The sequence below is a fragment of the Anopheles arabiensis genome, chromosome 2 (assembly GCF_016920715.1).
Source record: "Anopheles arabiensis isolate DONGOLA chromosome 2, AaraD3, whole genome shotgun sequence".
In the NCBI taxonomy this organism is placed as follows: Eukaryota; Metazoa; Arthropoda; class Insecta; order Diptera; family Culicidae; genus Anopheles; species Anopheles arabiensis.
The window spans coordinates 92,514,535-92,530,038 of record NC_053517.1 but is presented as its reverse complement, the minus strand read 5'-3'; the positions used below and the strand labels follow the sequence as shown (position 1 = coordinate 92,530,038).

At 44.0% G+C, this 15,504-nt stretch overlaps 1 protein-coding gene across 7 annotated transcripts in view; it reads left to right on the top strand.

Annotated features, from left to right (window-relative positions):
* The window catches only part of LOC120894222 (mucin-5AC), a 146,145-nt gene that overhangs the window by 33,803 nt on the left and 96,838 nt on the right, over positions 1–15,504 (top strand). Inside the window, exon 1 of one of the 7 annotated variants that reach the window (XM_040296682.1) lies at positions 13,086–13,111. The exons of the other annotated variants lie outside the window; for them this stretch is intronic. The gene's annotated coding sequence lies outside the window, so the exon portion shown is untranslated. Of the gene's footprint in view, positions 1–13,085; positions 13,112–15,504 lie in introns of those variants that run through there. 7 annotated transcript variants of the gene reach the window in all.

Below are 15,504 nucleotides of genomic sequence, written 5' to 3'. Positions count from 1 at the left end.
ATTTCCGAACCGAACGTTGTGCTCGTTTGATGTGCTGAGATGGTTTCCCTCTGCGGATGGCAAACGGAGCAGCCTCGCGATGGAAGGCTTAGCTGCTGCAGCTATCTGGCCTTTTCCAAAGTGCGCGTTTTGCGATTGTTTTTGTTTCCCCGGCCGCACCGAACGAGGTGGGCAATGTAATTGTGTGGTATCGCTTGCAAGACGTCCGGTACGGGCGTACGGCTTTGCTTTATCTCCCGGGGCCCCGGCGTGTCGTGCCTGCGAAACGAGCCACCCATCCAACGGCGGTCCGCACTTCAAACCCACGGTGCGCGGGTGCGCGAGATAATAAATGTAACACGTTCACTTTTCCTTTCGCCGAGACGGTGGTGTGCACGTTTCGCTTGGTGGGCGCACACCGAAACCTCGCGCCGAGCTGGTGGGTAGGGTGTTGTTTTTGCATACAATTGCGGCGTGCCCCCATCGTCGTCGCCGTACCGAGCGCATAAGGGCATCCAGTGCACTCTACTGCCCCCCTCAGCCTCGTAGGCACCGATGCACTCTTAATTGCATGATGGAATAAAATAAAATGAAATTATTATGCTCCACTTCCTTTTTTCATCTGCGAGGGGGGGCTGGAGCCATCTGCACCGCCGTCGATCTGATGTGTGATTTCGAACGACTTCCTTACCGCGTGCACCCCGCGTTTGTGGCGTATTCTTCCCGGAGTGGATTCTGGCAGGGGCTCGGAAAACTGAAAGTGACGCGTACATAGCGATTTGCAGCCGCGGTATTTGCGTGTGCCGTGAACCATTTCGTGGCACGGTTGCGTTGAATGGAGATCCATTTGCAACTTTGGACATGGGTTCGGGTTCCGCATCTTTACCGCCCGCTGGAAGGTGGCAGATTTCAGCCTTCCTGGTAGTAGATGAAAGCGGCTTGAAGTACTATTTGGAGTGTGAGCATCTAATTTTGCAGTATGGAGAGGAAGGTTATGCAAACAGGCCAACCGGCGGTACCGGTGGGCATATTCATTACCGTTTGCGGAATGCAACATTTGATGAGATTTCGACTGTTGTGTGTCTGTCAGTTGAATACTGGTTTTTTGCCCTGTTGCTTCTAACTTAAGAAAAGCTTCTTCCCGGAAGGATGAAAGTACGTTGCTCACGTTCAGTGGTTCAGTGTTCAGCGGTAACGAGGGAGCTCTGGGGAATAGTACTTGAAACAGGAAAGGCGTTTGGTTTGCTTCGAGAAAATTAATTTTGTAAAAACATGGTAGATACATTGAAATATGTGTTTTTCCTTTCCCGGGGATCAGGATAAGGAAAAGCTGTTGCTTTTTTTCGACCGAGATCCTTCAACAACATGAGAGAATCTTTGAGCATGTTTTTCTTCCAGCTTCTGGGGTGAACATTTCGGCGAACAGTATTGTTTTAGTAAAATTTCATAGAAATTATAAATAAGAATAGAAATTAATTCTAGAAACAAGGTATTTGCCAGAGTAATCTTATATTTAGGTAATTAGGCACAAAGGATAGGTAAATATGTGTATCGTTTAAATGAGCTTAAGAATCGAAATTATAAGCAATGGTATAATTTTCAAATTAATTTCTGTATAAATTATTTTAGATAAGTAATAAGTTTGATATAGCAAGAATAAGATGTCATATACACTAGAAATATCGTAGTCTAAAAGGATTATCTATACAAGAGAAAGAAGCTCTATCTTTGAAGGCGTGCATTCTTGAAAAGTCGGCAGAGTAAGCGCAATTAAGAATAATACAGCAAAACAACGGATTTTTCAATTATTAATTATATGATAGGCTTTGAATAGGCTGACAGGATGAACTTATTTGAATAATGCTTTTAAATTACCGTATAACCATTCATTTTTTCTTTTTCTTCGCTTCTTTTATTTAGGTTTGTTGTTTGTATGCATTACTTGTTCATAAAAGATAAATTCTGTGGATTAGATTGAGAATACGATAAAGATACTTCTATGAAAATAAGAAAATTCTAGCATTATATTCTATCTTTTATACGTAATCGTTTGACACTATAAACGAAAAGTTAGCAATAAAACATTTTGAGCCAACTTTGACAGTAGTGAACAGAATGTTTGCAGTACAGCATGCAAACAAGCTCACATATCATGAGCAATAGATAACTAATCCTACGTTAGATCTAGACATACAATAGAATTCAACTTTAAGTTTATAATTAAAGCCTTTAATCTATTTTGCTTTCAAAAATAACACGCAGATACTAATAACACAGATTGAAATACTATTGATACAGTTTATTTAAGCCTTATTCTCACCACAGTCTATATATAGTGGTTATAAATATTTTGAATTCGCTTTAACCGTTTACATGCGTCGTCATAACTTCGAATGGAAGCTTCTTTTAAAGTCTCTCTTTGCACCGTACTTTAAAAACTTTTTTTTATTTCTGAATTACTAATTTTTCGTTAGTTGAGAATATTGGCCTGCTGATAATTCCGCTCATTACAACAAAACGAAGCCGCAGCCAGTCAGTGCGCCACATATTCTACCAACTCGGCTACATATTCAATAACAAAAAAACATCAACAACAACCTCCACCCATGCTCCCAGACCCTTTAAAAATGTACCGTTTCGTTTGAAATGTTATGTTGGCCATCGTTTCCTTTCTGTTGTGCTGGCAGAACTGAAGTAGCTTTACACCAGCACCGTGCAGTGGTGTTGTTGTGCTTGCCCCGCAGCGCAAAAAAAAAAAAGAAAGAAAGAAATGCTTCTTTTGTTCACGCGCCACTCACCCGGGCGACTCATCCTCGTACAGTTTTAATTGTGCGCCCGTTCTGAGTGATCGCTTGTTTTTGTTATGCTTCTGATCGAGTGATGGTGTGATTGTTCGTGTGTGTGTGTGTGTCTGTGTGATAGAGGGAAAGCTCACCCGGTTACACACAATACACTACACAGCCCAGTGCCCAGAAGCTAACGGATCTGCCACCATCGACCTCGGCTGGGAAGCATCCGATACAAAAGAACACAAAACAGGTGTCTTCCCGTGGGGGCCACTAGCACACCGGTCGTTTCCATTCTTCGCCAGCGGTTTTATGTGTTGCGCCACGGATCCAAGATGCTGCGATGTTTGGATCCCTGCCCTCTGCAACACGAACCCGCGGACGACTCAGCAGCATGATGGTGCTAAAGCATATTTAATCACCGAGCGCACCAACCACCTATCTTGAACGAATCAACGGAATCGGGCGACAGGGCCAGAACACCGGTAGCATCATTATCGGTCGCGAACGTGAGGGGGTTGAGAGAGCAAAAAAAGGGGCGTGAAAGGGCGATCGACGCGGGCAAGTCCATGATTAACATAACTGTTTTACGCCACAGCAGATTATGGTAATCATTAGAACTAGTTTTTTACGATCGTGCGCTCTTAACCCCGGGCTGCTTTCATGGGCAGCCTGGGCGCCCGTACGGTCGTCCCATAATTCGCTTCCTGCGCTGGGAATCGTCAACCATCGGCGGTCGGTGCTACAAGCAGCGGAAACAGTTCCCATTGAGCTTCGCGATTGGGCTCCCTTCACATAACCATTTTTTTTTAGCATTACAAAAGGGTGTAGAAATGAAATTGAGCTGTTGTGGCAGGGAATTGAATTGGGGGAAGCTGTTTAAAACTTACCTGACCTGATGTGGGGTATGATGCTTTCTTTTCCCCTGGAGTCCCGTCCCGTGGCCGTTTGGTAACGCAAGGTAGCTTTTCGGGAATGCTGCTTCGCTTAAATTTATGTCAGCATCCCTTGCCGATGACAATAGAAAGTGCCTTAGGGCCTAGCAGCAACTGACCGTGGTTGGTTGCAGTCTCGTGAAAAAAAAGGGCTGCCCTGAGAAAGAGAGGGAACAGAGGTTTAATTGTGAATCTGCTTAATTGTTCAGGTGTGTGGATGTGTGCAGGAGTGTATAAGAAGTACTCTATCAATTTTAAACAGTTTAGCACTTGAAGTTCTCTACCAACGGTGAAAAAAAAAAAAGAAATGGTTAAAATAATGATCTCGTGAAAGCAGCGCTCCACACACACGCACACCAGCGGTGGGACAGCTACGAGCGTATGTAGGCCACGGGTGCGCTTGAGTGAATGGATAATGCGGTGTATAATCGAAACCAAATTGCTACACATTCCCTAAAATTGTGCTCGCCATTGTGATCAAGAAACCATCATCGACTGGTAGGAAGGGGAAAAATATGTCTTATTTCAGCTTTGAGACAAAATTTGAAAGTGTGACACGTATGCAACGTAGGTGGCGAATCTCCGGTGATTGTTAATTAATCTGGGACTTTTTCTTTTGCGAAGGAAAAGGTGCAATGCTAAAAAAAGGGATGAATGATTCGTAAATACAGGTGATGAATTTGCCATTCCTATGGAAATGGTTCTGTCGCACGACGTTAGAAAGTGTGAAAACGTAGTTGCATGGAACTGTAGGATGTGAAAAACGACAAAACAAATGTAGTAGGAATTCGATACAAGATATCGCATTTGACGAGAATTCACCGGTAGTTGTTTAAGAGTTTATCAAAAATCATTTGAAAACCTAAAAGAGGATAACACTAATCTGTAGAAAACTGTCGCTGGGAGTAACTGTTAGTTCATTAAGTACTCCCAGCGATACAACTTGGCTCTGTGTTACTGCAACTTTGCAGCTCAAATAGTGAAGTGATTTCTTTATAGGTACAACTTTGGCTAAAATGTCTGGTGCCATGGTTGTTTAGTACTCTCAAAATATTCTGATAGGCTTAAGAAAATAAGTAAATATAAGATGCACATGATAAAGCTCCAATGTTTTTACAGCATTGACATAAAAAGCAGGTCCAACTTATATGATCAATGTTATGTTCTATAAAAACAGCGAGTTATTACATATATCAACAAAAAAAATACCTTAGAGCCTTTTAATTTCAGTTGATTATTTTTCCTCCCAGAAATTTGAAAAAAATTGTTTGCGTTATTTCCTTTCAATAAATCTTAATTTCAAATTCTACGAAGACCAAAATGATTCCATTTCTATTGTTAGAATAATATTTTCATTCGGGATACTAATTTAGAATTAAAATAATGACATATTTAGTTACGCTGTTTTGATTGTTCTCTGAAGTTAAAGTTTGCACAACAACTTGATCATGATGATGACCCAGCGCTGACCCTCACAAAGCATTGTGATGTTTGAGGTATCTTGCCATAATTTCATTAAATTACAGATATTCAATCGAGAAGATGTTGGGGGACTGAACAAAAGTATAAAGGTGTGACGAGTTGTTCACCATTTTCCAACACCTTATAACAGCTCGTCAATGCTTTTCTAGCTCTTTATACAAATGGTCCTCAATTGGCAATTGGCAAGGCTGACAATGCAGTCGGGTGGCTAAATTTGTTGAATAAACGGTGCATAAAGACGCCTTTCTTTGTGTGAATCAAAATGCGTCTGAACACGTACAACTCTTGCCAACTCTATCCACGTAACTAACGATCTATGCAACCACATTTCTCAGCATAGTTTTGTATGACATTATCATATTAGTACTTAACCCGCCCGATCATCATTTGAAACATTCATCAATTCATCAGAAGGTGTTCACAGTGTCACTTTCGAAAAAAAAGTGAACTCTCATTCACAAGTCAAAGCCTTATTTACACCTCTTTCCCATAAGGGAAAAAAAGTAAAACCCTCCATTTCGATTGTTTTCAATTGAAGGTGTGACGAAGGTGTGTGTGTACCGTCGTGCACAGGACCGCACGATGCGCACCGTGTCGGAAGATAAACCGGGGTAAAATCTCCTCCGCAAGAAGGCAGCAACAACAACAACATCTGGCTCATTATGTTCGGGAGGAGCAGCCACTTTTCGCTAGTCGGCCAGTCGTGGTCGGATGGTTATGAAATATGCTAATTATGATCGAGATATCTCGCCACCACGAAACAGACAGTTACCGGGCCCTGCCTTCATCTGAGGGATTCGATTTCACTTGCCATGTGCAGGCGGCCGGGTGTCCTATCGGGGGTGGGTGTCATCAGGGTGGAGTGTCTGTGTCTGTGTCCCTCACTGGCTGGTTGCTACCGTTCCCGAAAGACTGCGCCAAAATGGTCCAACTGTTTGGTCATAACCGTTTTAGTTCGGTCCGTCGTTTAGTCTGTTGCTTGCGGGCGTAAGTCTATCCCGAAAACCCGATTGTTTCGCTCCGATAGTGATGCCCGCGTTTGGCGAACAATTGGAGCACCACCCTCCTTCGCTGGCTCCTTCGCTTCATTTCTTACGCTAAGGGGTAGTGGGCTGTGTGGGGTTTTTTTCTTTCGCGCAAACAATGGAAAGTGCACCGGAAGTTGCGTAAAAACAATGCGCGTTCCGACCGATTATTACTGCCCTGAATGGGTGAAAGTGAACTCGCCGCGTGCGGGTGGAGCTGGAAGAATTTGCGCAGTATGTCCAGGAGAAGCGAAGGGCAGCATTTAAACAGGGACCGAACATTAACCTTCAGTCGGTTTTACCCCGGGGTGTAAATCATTAAGGGTAAGAGGCAAACTCTACAGAGCAAACGACAAAGAACGAAATTTGTCATCTATTTGGCTCAAGCACTATCGGTGGGAAAAAAATCCACACTGTTTGGTACTCTGGCCAGTGTGCTCAGTGTTTCAGGTTTCAGCCGTAAGCGAGGCTTCACATTTTCAGCAATAAATTCACACCGGGCAAGCTTTTGACAGGCAGAACAAATGATGTTTGCATTTTGGAGGAAGACGAAAGGCGCTTAGGTGAAGGCTTTTTGGAGCTGTTTTTTCATTCTTAGAATCTCCATCTTTGCTTCATTCTGGTAGCAGCGTGAAGAAAGAAGATTTTATTTTGTGAAGATGAGCAAACTTAAACATCTCTTGCTCCCCAAAGAGATAGATCAAAATAATTGATTGTCTTATGTAAATGTGTCCCGTGGGGCCTTTCCAGTAATTGGTGACTTTGTAACGGTTTTCGACGGGAGGTTGATGGTTTTTGGGGCTCTGTTATCTGTCAACTGATACCGTGTGGTCCCGTAGGGTGCGATTTACTTCTTGGTAGACGGAGAAAACGATCTTTGGTGAATGTTTATTCTTTTCTGCGGACTTTCTGCTGTCTACCGGCATTGTTTTGGTTCGCGCGAAGTTGAAGGTTTGCTCATTAATTAATTAATGAGGAATTTAGGTAATCAAAGAATCATTAGCTAGCATTGTTCTTCGAATGCTATTTTCTTATCGGAAAATACTGTATTTGTTGTAAGAAACACACAAACAACGCCTTTGGGTTTATTCTTCGCCTTTGGGATACACAGCTTTCAACAGCAGTGTGAAGGAAACGAAACCTAAAAAAAGTGGGAAATTTAATCTTTCGCCGGGGCCAATAACCCGACAATTCCTTCAGCCCTGGCGTATCGCTGTTAGCCTTGACTGTAGCGCAGAAAAGGAATTAAGCAAACTGCTCATCCCGTGTTCCATATGCCGGAAATATGAAGTTCAACAACAGCACTGGGTACGTTCGCATATGCAAATCGTTGCGAGCGTCCCTCCGAGAAAGAACGGAAATACATTCTCTCCCTCCCGCTTCATGCTAATGGGGCTTGGGGTGCTCAACGAAGCGTGAGATTTTTACAACCACTGCGTCGGGGTTTCGGGGTGGCCTCATCGATATGTTAGCAAACAGAAAGTAGCAGCAAAAAAAAAAAACAAATCCCCGAGAAATAGTTTCCTTCCGTTTGTGTGGACAGAAAAGGGCACGAGCATTTCGTTCGAATTTTGATCGTTTGTTTAGATGATTGGAAAATCACGACCAAGATGTGTCGAGAGCAGGAGATAAACGACACGCTGATGGAAGGGAAAGAAGGTAAGGGAGATGTTATCAAATTGAAAAGAATTGTAACCCTAACACGCACTCGCTGGCTGAAAGCATCATGACAGCTCGATCTTACCGGAACGATCGATAGGCGAAGGTTTTGCCAAGCTTTCATGCCAAGCCCGGGGTGAAACGAAAAATGTCAGCAATAAACAATTAGAAAATGAAGCTCTCAACGGGGTGGGGAAATCCCCGCAAACACTGCTTACCGATGATCGTTGGTTTCCGTTTGTCCCTTTCCCGCTGTTGAAATCGGCTAAAAGCATTCCACTAACGAAAACGTCAAAAACAAGCAAAAAAAAGGGCACAAAGGGGCGACACAGATGCGATGGTTGCGATGGCACAGGAAGAAGCAATTAACTATCGGCTCGCCACTTTTTCTCCATCATCGTTTCGTCACCGTTCCGGCGGGTACACTGAAGCTAAAGCAGCTGACAGGTAGGCCTCTCGGCTGATGAACTGATCATACCGGCCGCTGCGGCGAAATTGGCTCCCGATTGGTTTGACGTTTGACAGGGTTTTGAATCAACCCTGAGACGGCGGTGGCTCTTGCTGTCCTTTGCGCTCTTCCTGAGTTTCTCCGTTGAGCAGGGTGTGGTGTAATTTGCTTCGTTTGCCGACCAACCTCTCTCACGTATGATCGTTCAATTGCGCTTCCCTTGTGCTTAAGCCTTTTATCGGAAGAGGGTTTTTTTTACTGGCTTCACCACGAAAAGACTGGCGCTATACAAACAATGGGAAAGCATCAACCACTGGATGGGGCGTGTGAAGAAATAGAACAGAGAAAGAGGGAAAAGCCAACAAAAAAGCCACAAAGTCCTCCCTTCCCTGCCTAATGAAAGGGCTCACTCCAACGGTCAAATGGTACCGCCGCAGCCACAAGCCACCACAAAGCGGAGGTTCATCACTGTCACTGCCACCGCTGTAGAAGGGGTCCCTCACGACGAGCGCGTCTTTTGCATTCCATTTGGCAGGCCGATTTTACGATGGGCCCCTTCTGTGCTCGATGGCCAGTAATTTCCGGTTTCGATGGGGAAAACATTTGCCCGAGCGGACGGCGAGGATTGAAATAGAAGAGCTTAGTTTTCTCGCGCGCGCGCGCGCGTTCATTTCCCAGCCCTTTTGCAGGTTTGCCGGTGGCCGTCTTGGGATGGATGGGCTTAACATAGCCTTACTTGTTGTTTTTTGCTTTGTTTGCTTTGTTTCTCAACTCGCACACAAGAGACGAACCCGGATTGGCAAACACGCTCACTTTTACGACCTTCTTTTCTTTTTGGTTTTTGTTCCTTCGACGCATCACACACCGCAAGATGTATGCATCGGGCCAACGGGGGCCCGTTTATATCGACCACTTTATTGTGGCACCGAGGCGTGAGTGAAGTTTGATTGATTTGTAGACCCGGCCGCTGCCGCCTCGCTCGGTAAGCAAATCGTGCCCGGGCGAGATAAAATAAAACCTCCAAATTGGCTTTGCTAAAGCCACCAGCGTTCGTTGGTGCGGTGTTGCACCCGGTGGCCATGTAATTTCGATGCCACAATCCCTTACAAAAAGGGGATTCGGGGGTTGATGGTTTGATTGCGGGCGCTGCGAACTTGCGCCGCGGGATTTGCCGCGGGAAGGTGAAGAAAATTCCTTTCCCGGTAAGTCATTGCCAATTCAAATGATCCCGCAGTTGGTGCGGAAAATAGTTTCAGCATCGGGTGCAGTGGTACGTTTATCCACACCATTACCCAAAGAAAAGAGAAGAGGGAAAGAGAGAGAGAGAGAAAAAGTAATAGCCATCACCGAGATGCCAGGAGTTTCAGCGGTGGTGGCGCATGGTGAGGAAGTTGAGTAAAGCTTACCGGAAGAAATAAAACTCCGGAACGGTAATAGATGCGATGTGTGTGTGTGGTTGTGTTGTGGTTGGTAAATGATGGTGGAAAGATTTAAAAGACATTGCAGGTGAAATAAATCTGCTTTTGTTGTGTTTTGTGGTAAAGAGTTTCGTAGTTTACTTGCTGCAATTTGCGTGTGTTGTAATGAATGTTGTAATGTTTTATTAATCGTTTAGATAAGAGCTTTTTTGTTTTTCTTGTCTGTTTTAGCAACAAAATCAACAAACTATTATTTTTTATATGTTTTATGCTTCATCAAAACACAAAAGCTTACTGCCAAACACAAAATTACTAGATTTTTAGAGTCTAAATCGATTTAAACTCTACAAAAAATTCCCATTTCACTTGATTGCAAGAATTCAACGAAATTGTTTGAATAATGAAGTTTTTTTTCTTTTCCAATATATTCTTCCTTCAAGATATTCTAGAGGTATTTTGGCATGCTTCTGTTATTGTCTATACGTGTTGTGCATATAATTCTTGACAAATATGCTTAGTGACCACGTTTTAATATGACAACGTCGTTTTGTCAAGTTCTTGTTAATACTTACACGAACACATTTAGATTGATTTAGTTTGTTGTTTTTTTATTTGTTCAGAAATAATTTAGTTTGGTTTTACGAATGTTAAAATTGTTTTAAGTAATCCAAATAGTCCCTTCTTTTTATGCGAGTGAAACGAGGCCTTCTGCTTTCGTTACTCCAGCCATACGATAATTCAACAAATATCTATTTGAATGCTATAGACATCCAAGGTACTTAGAAAACAATTATCACAAACGAAAACGAACTCCGCTCACATTTCCCTGCTTCCCTTTAAACTTCACTACCAGTTTGCATGAACCTGCTAAGTACGCTTGCGATCGAACAGATCAAACAAGATCTACAAAAATGCCGTTCGAATGAAATATTGACCGATAGGGAGAGAAAGAGAGAGAGAGAGATGAGGTAGAGATGGTAGCAATTCCAAAAAAGGGAAATCAGCCCCCGAAGTGTGTGCTCGGATCGATGCTGGTTGGCTCCACTTTTGATCACGATGCCCCCGTGCGATGCGAACTTCCTGTGCTCCATGCTGCCAGCGATGACCCATTTCTTTCGGCAGACGACGCGATGGCTTCTTCGACGCAACGGGCCGGAAAACCGGCTCACCCAGAGACCTGACCGCGAGATGCGAGGAGAAAGAGAGAGCGAGAGGGCTTAACAGTCTCCTCAGCGCAGTGATTCTCATCGACCCACAGGTTTGGACACACAGAAAAGTAGCACACACAGGGTTGGACGAGAACGTAGACCATCGCATCGGGATAAGGTGGAGCGGGTTATGAATCGTTATCTTCGCCGTATTACTACAGGCGTGCTCAACGAGCGGAGTTCAACCGTTTTACGACGATGCATCTCGATGAACCGGACCGGTGACCTCTATTTAAGGTTATGAGTGGAAAAGCGTTTGGCTTTTTGCGCACTCCCCATCCACCGGTTCACGGTGACTTTGACGGGCAATGTGGAGGAGTCACACTGAGCCTATTGCCATACGGTTCGGTATGACTTCATTTCGGTGCCTCTGGTCGCTACAGTTCAACCCGCTTGGCTTGGAAACCGGTTCCTCAATGTGCTTCCTCCCGCTGACTCACGCGAACTCCAATCAGCCGGAAACGGGGGAGAAACGGATCGATTGCTCTATCGGTGGCTGGGAGAGAGGTTGGAATCGGTTGATTAAAATTGCATAGCTTGTGCCCTTCTACCCACCCTACTCACTGGCCAGTGGCAGTGGTGAGAGAAGAAGCAAAAGCGACGGGAGATGTGGAACTGGAGAACTACGGAAACTACTTACATGGAATAGACGAACTTTTATTTAGATTGCAAAGTTTATTTACTTTAGAACTTGAGGCTGATTCTTGCTGCATCGTACAGTCGATTGAATTTGCTCGGAATTACTTGGAAATAGGGGGGGAAGGTTGTACCAATATCAACGGCACGGTCAAGCAAACCGAACAGTCCGAAAATGCAAATGTATAGAATTGGCATACCGAGGGAGGGGCGTAGCAAGCGAGCGAAAAGATCGAAATCTTAGATTGAGTGAACAATCTCAACTATTTCCAGCTGCTCCAAAAGCAACACCGCTTCTGGAGGGGTGCAGCAGGGTTGTTGTTTTTTGGGGAGAAGGAAGACCAAAGGCCCAAGAAAGCTCCGCAGCAGAATGGAAGGAAGCCGTTTTCATTAGAAGGAAGCATTTGCATTTGTGTTTGCCTGCTGCTGAGAGCAAAAGAATGTTGTAGCAGTAGCAGTTGTTTGGGCAGAAGTGCCTCTTCCGCGCACCACTATGCCCCGAGGGTCAAGAACTGGCCGTGCTGGAATGGACTTTGGAGGACGGCAGTGTGTAATATCATCGTTTCCTGCCCCGCATTCGTACGTGTGTGTGTGTGTGTGCATTCCCCGCCAGTCACGATAGCACGGTGTGCTAATAAACGGTCCGGCGTGTTAATAAACGAAAACCGGAGTAGCATAGTTTTTGATTAACGAGCCTGAGCAACCTTCCCTTCGGGACTGGCAGGGGCTGGATGTCCATAACGGAGCTTTTTGGAGGGCCCTAGCAGAGGAGCGTGCTTGTTTGCGTTTTTGTGCCGATGTTCTCTCGAATCTTTGCGGTGCCTGCGCACACTCGCCCTCTGGGAAGCGGTGTTAAAGAGCAAATTTTGAAATTGTTCACCCCCGGTCCAATCGCAAACCGGGCCGCCGCCATGCGGTGGAATGTTTGAACCCTTCAAACGGTTTGCAGGCGGAAAATGTTTGCACCGTTGTGTGTGAGTGACTTCCTAGCCGCAGTGCTTTGGACCGGTTGTTTGGTGTGTGTGTTTTTTTCTCCTTACTGCGTTACTGCAACAGCTTTCCGATGAGTGGGATGCGGTCGGTTCTCCTTTTGCATTCGGCATTAGAGTGGTAAGTGAAACAGAAATCGTGTTTTTTTGTGTGTGAGGGCTGTCGAGAGGGAATCACCATTTGCCGAGGAAAGTGGGTCGATTACGGTATCGGATTGGAAGCTGAACGGTGTCAGGATGGATGTTAGTCGATGTTTGGATGGAGACAGCGTGCTTTGGTGGTGGTAAAAGTGCATCATGGGGTAGATGCTTACGAAAATGGAATGTGATGTTGAACTAAATTTTAAGTTGCTTAAACACCTTATTTTTTATTTTGAGACATTTTTGTGAAATTGAAAACAAAAATAGATTCAAAAAACCTACGAAAAACTGTGAAGAGAGCACGTACTAATAATGTATTTTTTTCTATTTTCAGGTAAGAATCTTTCAGACTTCTCAAACTGAATCAAACTGAACGAATGAATCGCAAGGATTTTTGAATTATCTGTAAGTATTTTCGGTCCCAGAAATAAGCTCCAATGATCTTTCTTGACTATTTACAAGATCTAATCAAGAACCTTTCGTTATCATTTATGTTATAAATATTGGTGGTATTAATATTATTCAATGATTGAGATTAGTTGTTATTCAACGACTAGATGTTGCTAGATGTTTAGAAAACAATTGTTAACCTTTCAAGTTTACATTGATTACTAATGTAACTACAGCTGAGAATTGATGTGTGCATATGAACTACTACCAGAGAGTAGCTTAACGAAAGATGTTAGTGTTTCGTTGAAACTGATGTAAGTGATCGTTCTTTTAAAATGATTTTTTGAAGCTTATACTGTGTAACTGTATGGTATTTTTCAGCAGTACAAGCTAATACTTTTGAAGTGGCTTAACTCCCCTTGACCAGTTTCGGCGTGGTATTAGTGCGTTAAGCGCAAACACCTTTTTTGCACAAACAAACAAACGCCATCCGTGTTCCATTCGTCATTCGTGATACGATCACGTTTGAAAGGGGCAAACATTCCACAATCTGTCCCGTAAATCTGCAATTCACGGAACGCGCTGAGCCATGATCATAAACTCTGCTAACCCGGTTCTGGTTAGCTCACGCGGTTCAAAAAAGCGGTTTCAACAGTTGCTGCAATCTTGTGCTTTCGCGCAGAACTGTTCCCGGATATTGGACGCAGCGAGTCAATGCGATGGTGAGGTGTGATCTACAGCATCTAGCGCTCGCACGAGCAAAAAAGCACCATCCATCGAGCTCGGCGGATGAACGTCTGTCAATCGGAGCCGTTGTGCATTAATCAATGAGCAAACAAAAGGGGGAATTTGTCCCGCCCCGGACCCGTCTGCTCGCACATCGAGTCGTTCGAAGCCATCGGGTGTTAATGTGCTTCTCACGCTGGCGTTCGATTTTTGGCTCGAAACACATAAACTCCGGATTTTGCAAATGGACTGCAAAGCACCGATGCAAGCGCTCCTCCATTTTCGGCGCAGCTAACAGCAAACGTTTCCTCACCATCAATCAAACTTCTGGAGCTCTGCTGCACTCCAGCAGTTTGGGTTTAGGCATTTTTGGTGTACGATGTTGCAGGGTTCTGGAGGGTGATTTTGTTATGATAGAAAATGGGTATGCAGTTATAACTTAAAATTTAAAACTAATAAAACTTCAACGAATAAATGCAATAGACAAATGTTTAATGTTTCAAATCTAGCAGACCTCTAATTTCCAATGTAGCAAAGAAATTTTCTTTACACTCAAATCGACCCAATAAACCCTGCAATCACGCCTTTTCATCCAGAACACTATTGCACCTGCCGTGCGCGAATGTTGACTCTGCGCTTTCGCTACCACTTTGCCGACTGCGTACAGCTCTGCTGTCTGTGGTTCCTGAAATCGGAAAAGTTATCACCTTCCGACCCGATAGCCTTACGGTGCTCCCTTCACGTAACACCCAGCTTGCTGAAAGGTAACTAAATTTGAAGTTTGTGCAACCTTGATTTACAACTAGCCTCCAACTACCCACTGGAGACGGCAACTGGCAACGGCACGATCTATCTGGCCATTTTGTCGTCCGCGTGAACGTGCACGGTGCCAGAAGTTTGATTGTGCTTTCAAGGTGTGTTGCAGGGTGGTCACCCTCCCATGCAATCACGACCACCTTTGGCCCACGCCAGATTGGGCGCGGTGTTGTAAAACGTTGTTACTCTAGATTCGCCGGATAAGAGAGTGCAGCGATAGGTTCTGTGCCATCGGTCGGAAGCTGCACAATTTGTATGTTTTTTTGGGAGGGTGTGATGGTAAAAAGTTACAGTACAACTTGTCACAACTTTTCTTGCCTGGTCGGGTCCGTTATCAGTGGACGGTGAAAATGATTTTAACTAAATTAATGATTGCGCGGGAAAGTTTTCGGCGGTGATTACACTTTTTTGTATCTGTGCGTAGTTATGCGACGCAATCAAACTGCTGGTTCTGGAAAGCAGAATAATACATGAGTATTTTCGTTTTTTTAATGAAATAAAGCAACGAATTCTATGTACAATGTACACGACGAAATCTGCGGAAAGAGAATTAAATATAAGAATATGTCACAACAATGGGGGGTTTACGATACTAGCAGGTTGTTTTGCATGAAGCTTGACAGTTGGCAGCTGTAAATCATGTGAACGCTCCGTACAAAATCACACGCCAAACTAAAAACCCTCAGATTTTCAGCCTCAGATGATTTTAGTCAATAAAATAAGTAAACAAACGCTGACCTTCGACAGGCTCAATCATGAAGAATTGAAGAACCTGGATGATGAATATTGTTCTATAGACAGGCTGAAATGTCTGTTTGTTTTCTTCCTAAGTTTTGTTTTAATAACTACGAATTTCTAATGCCAAA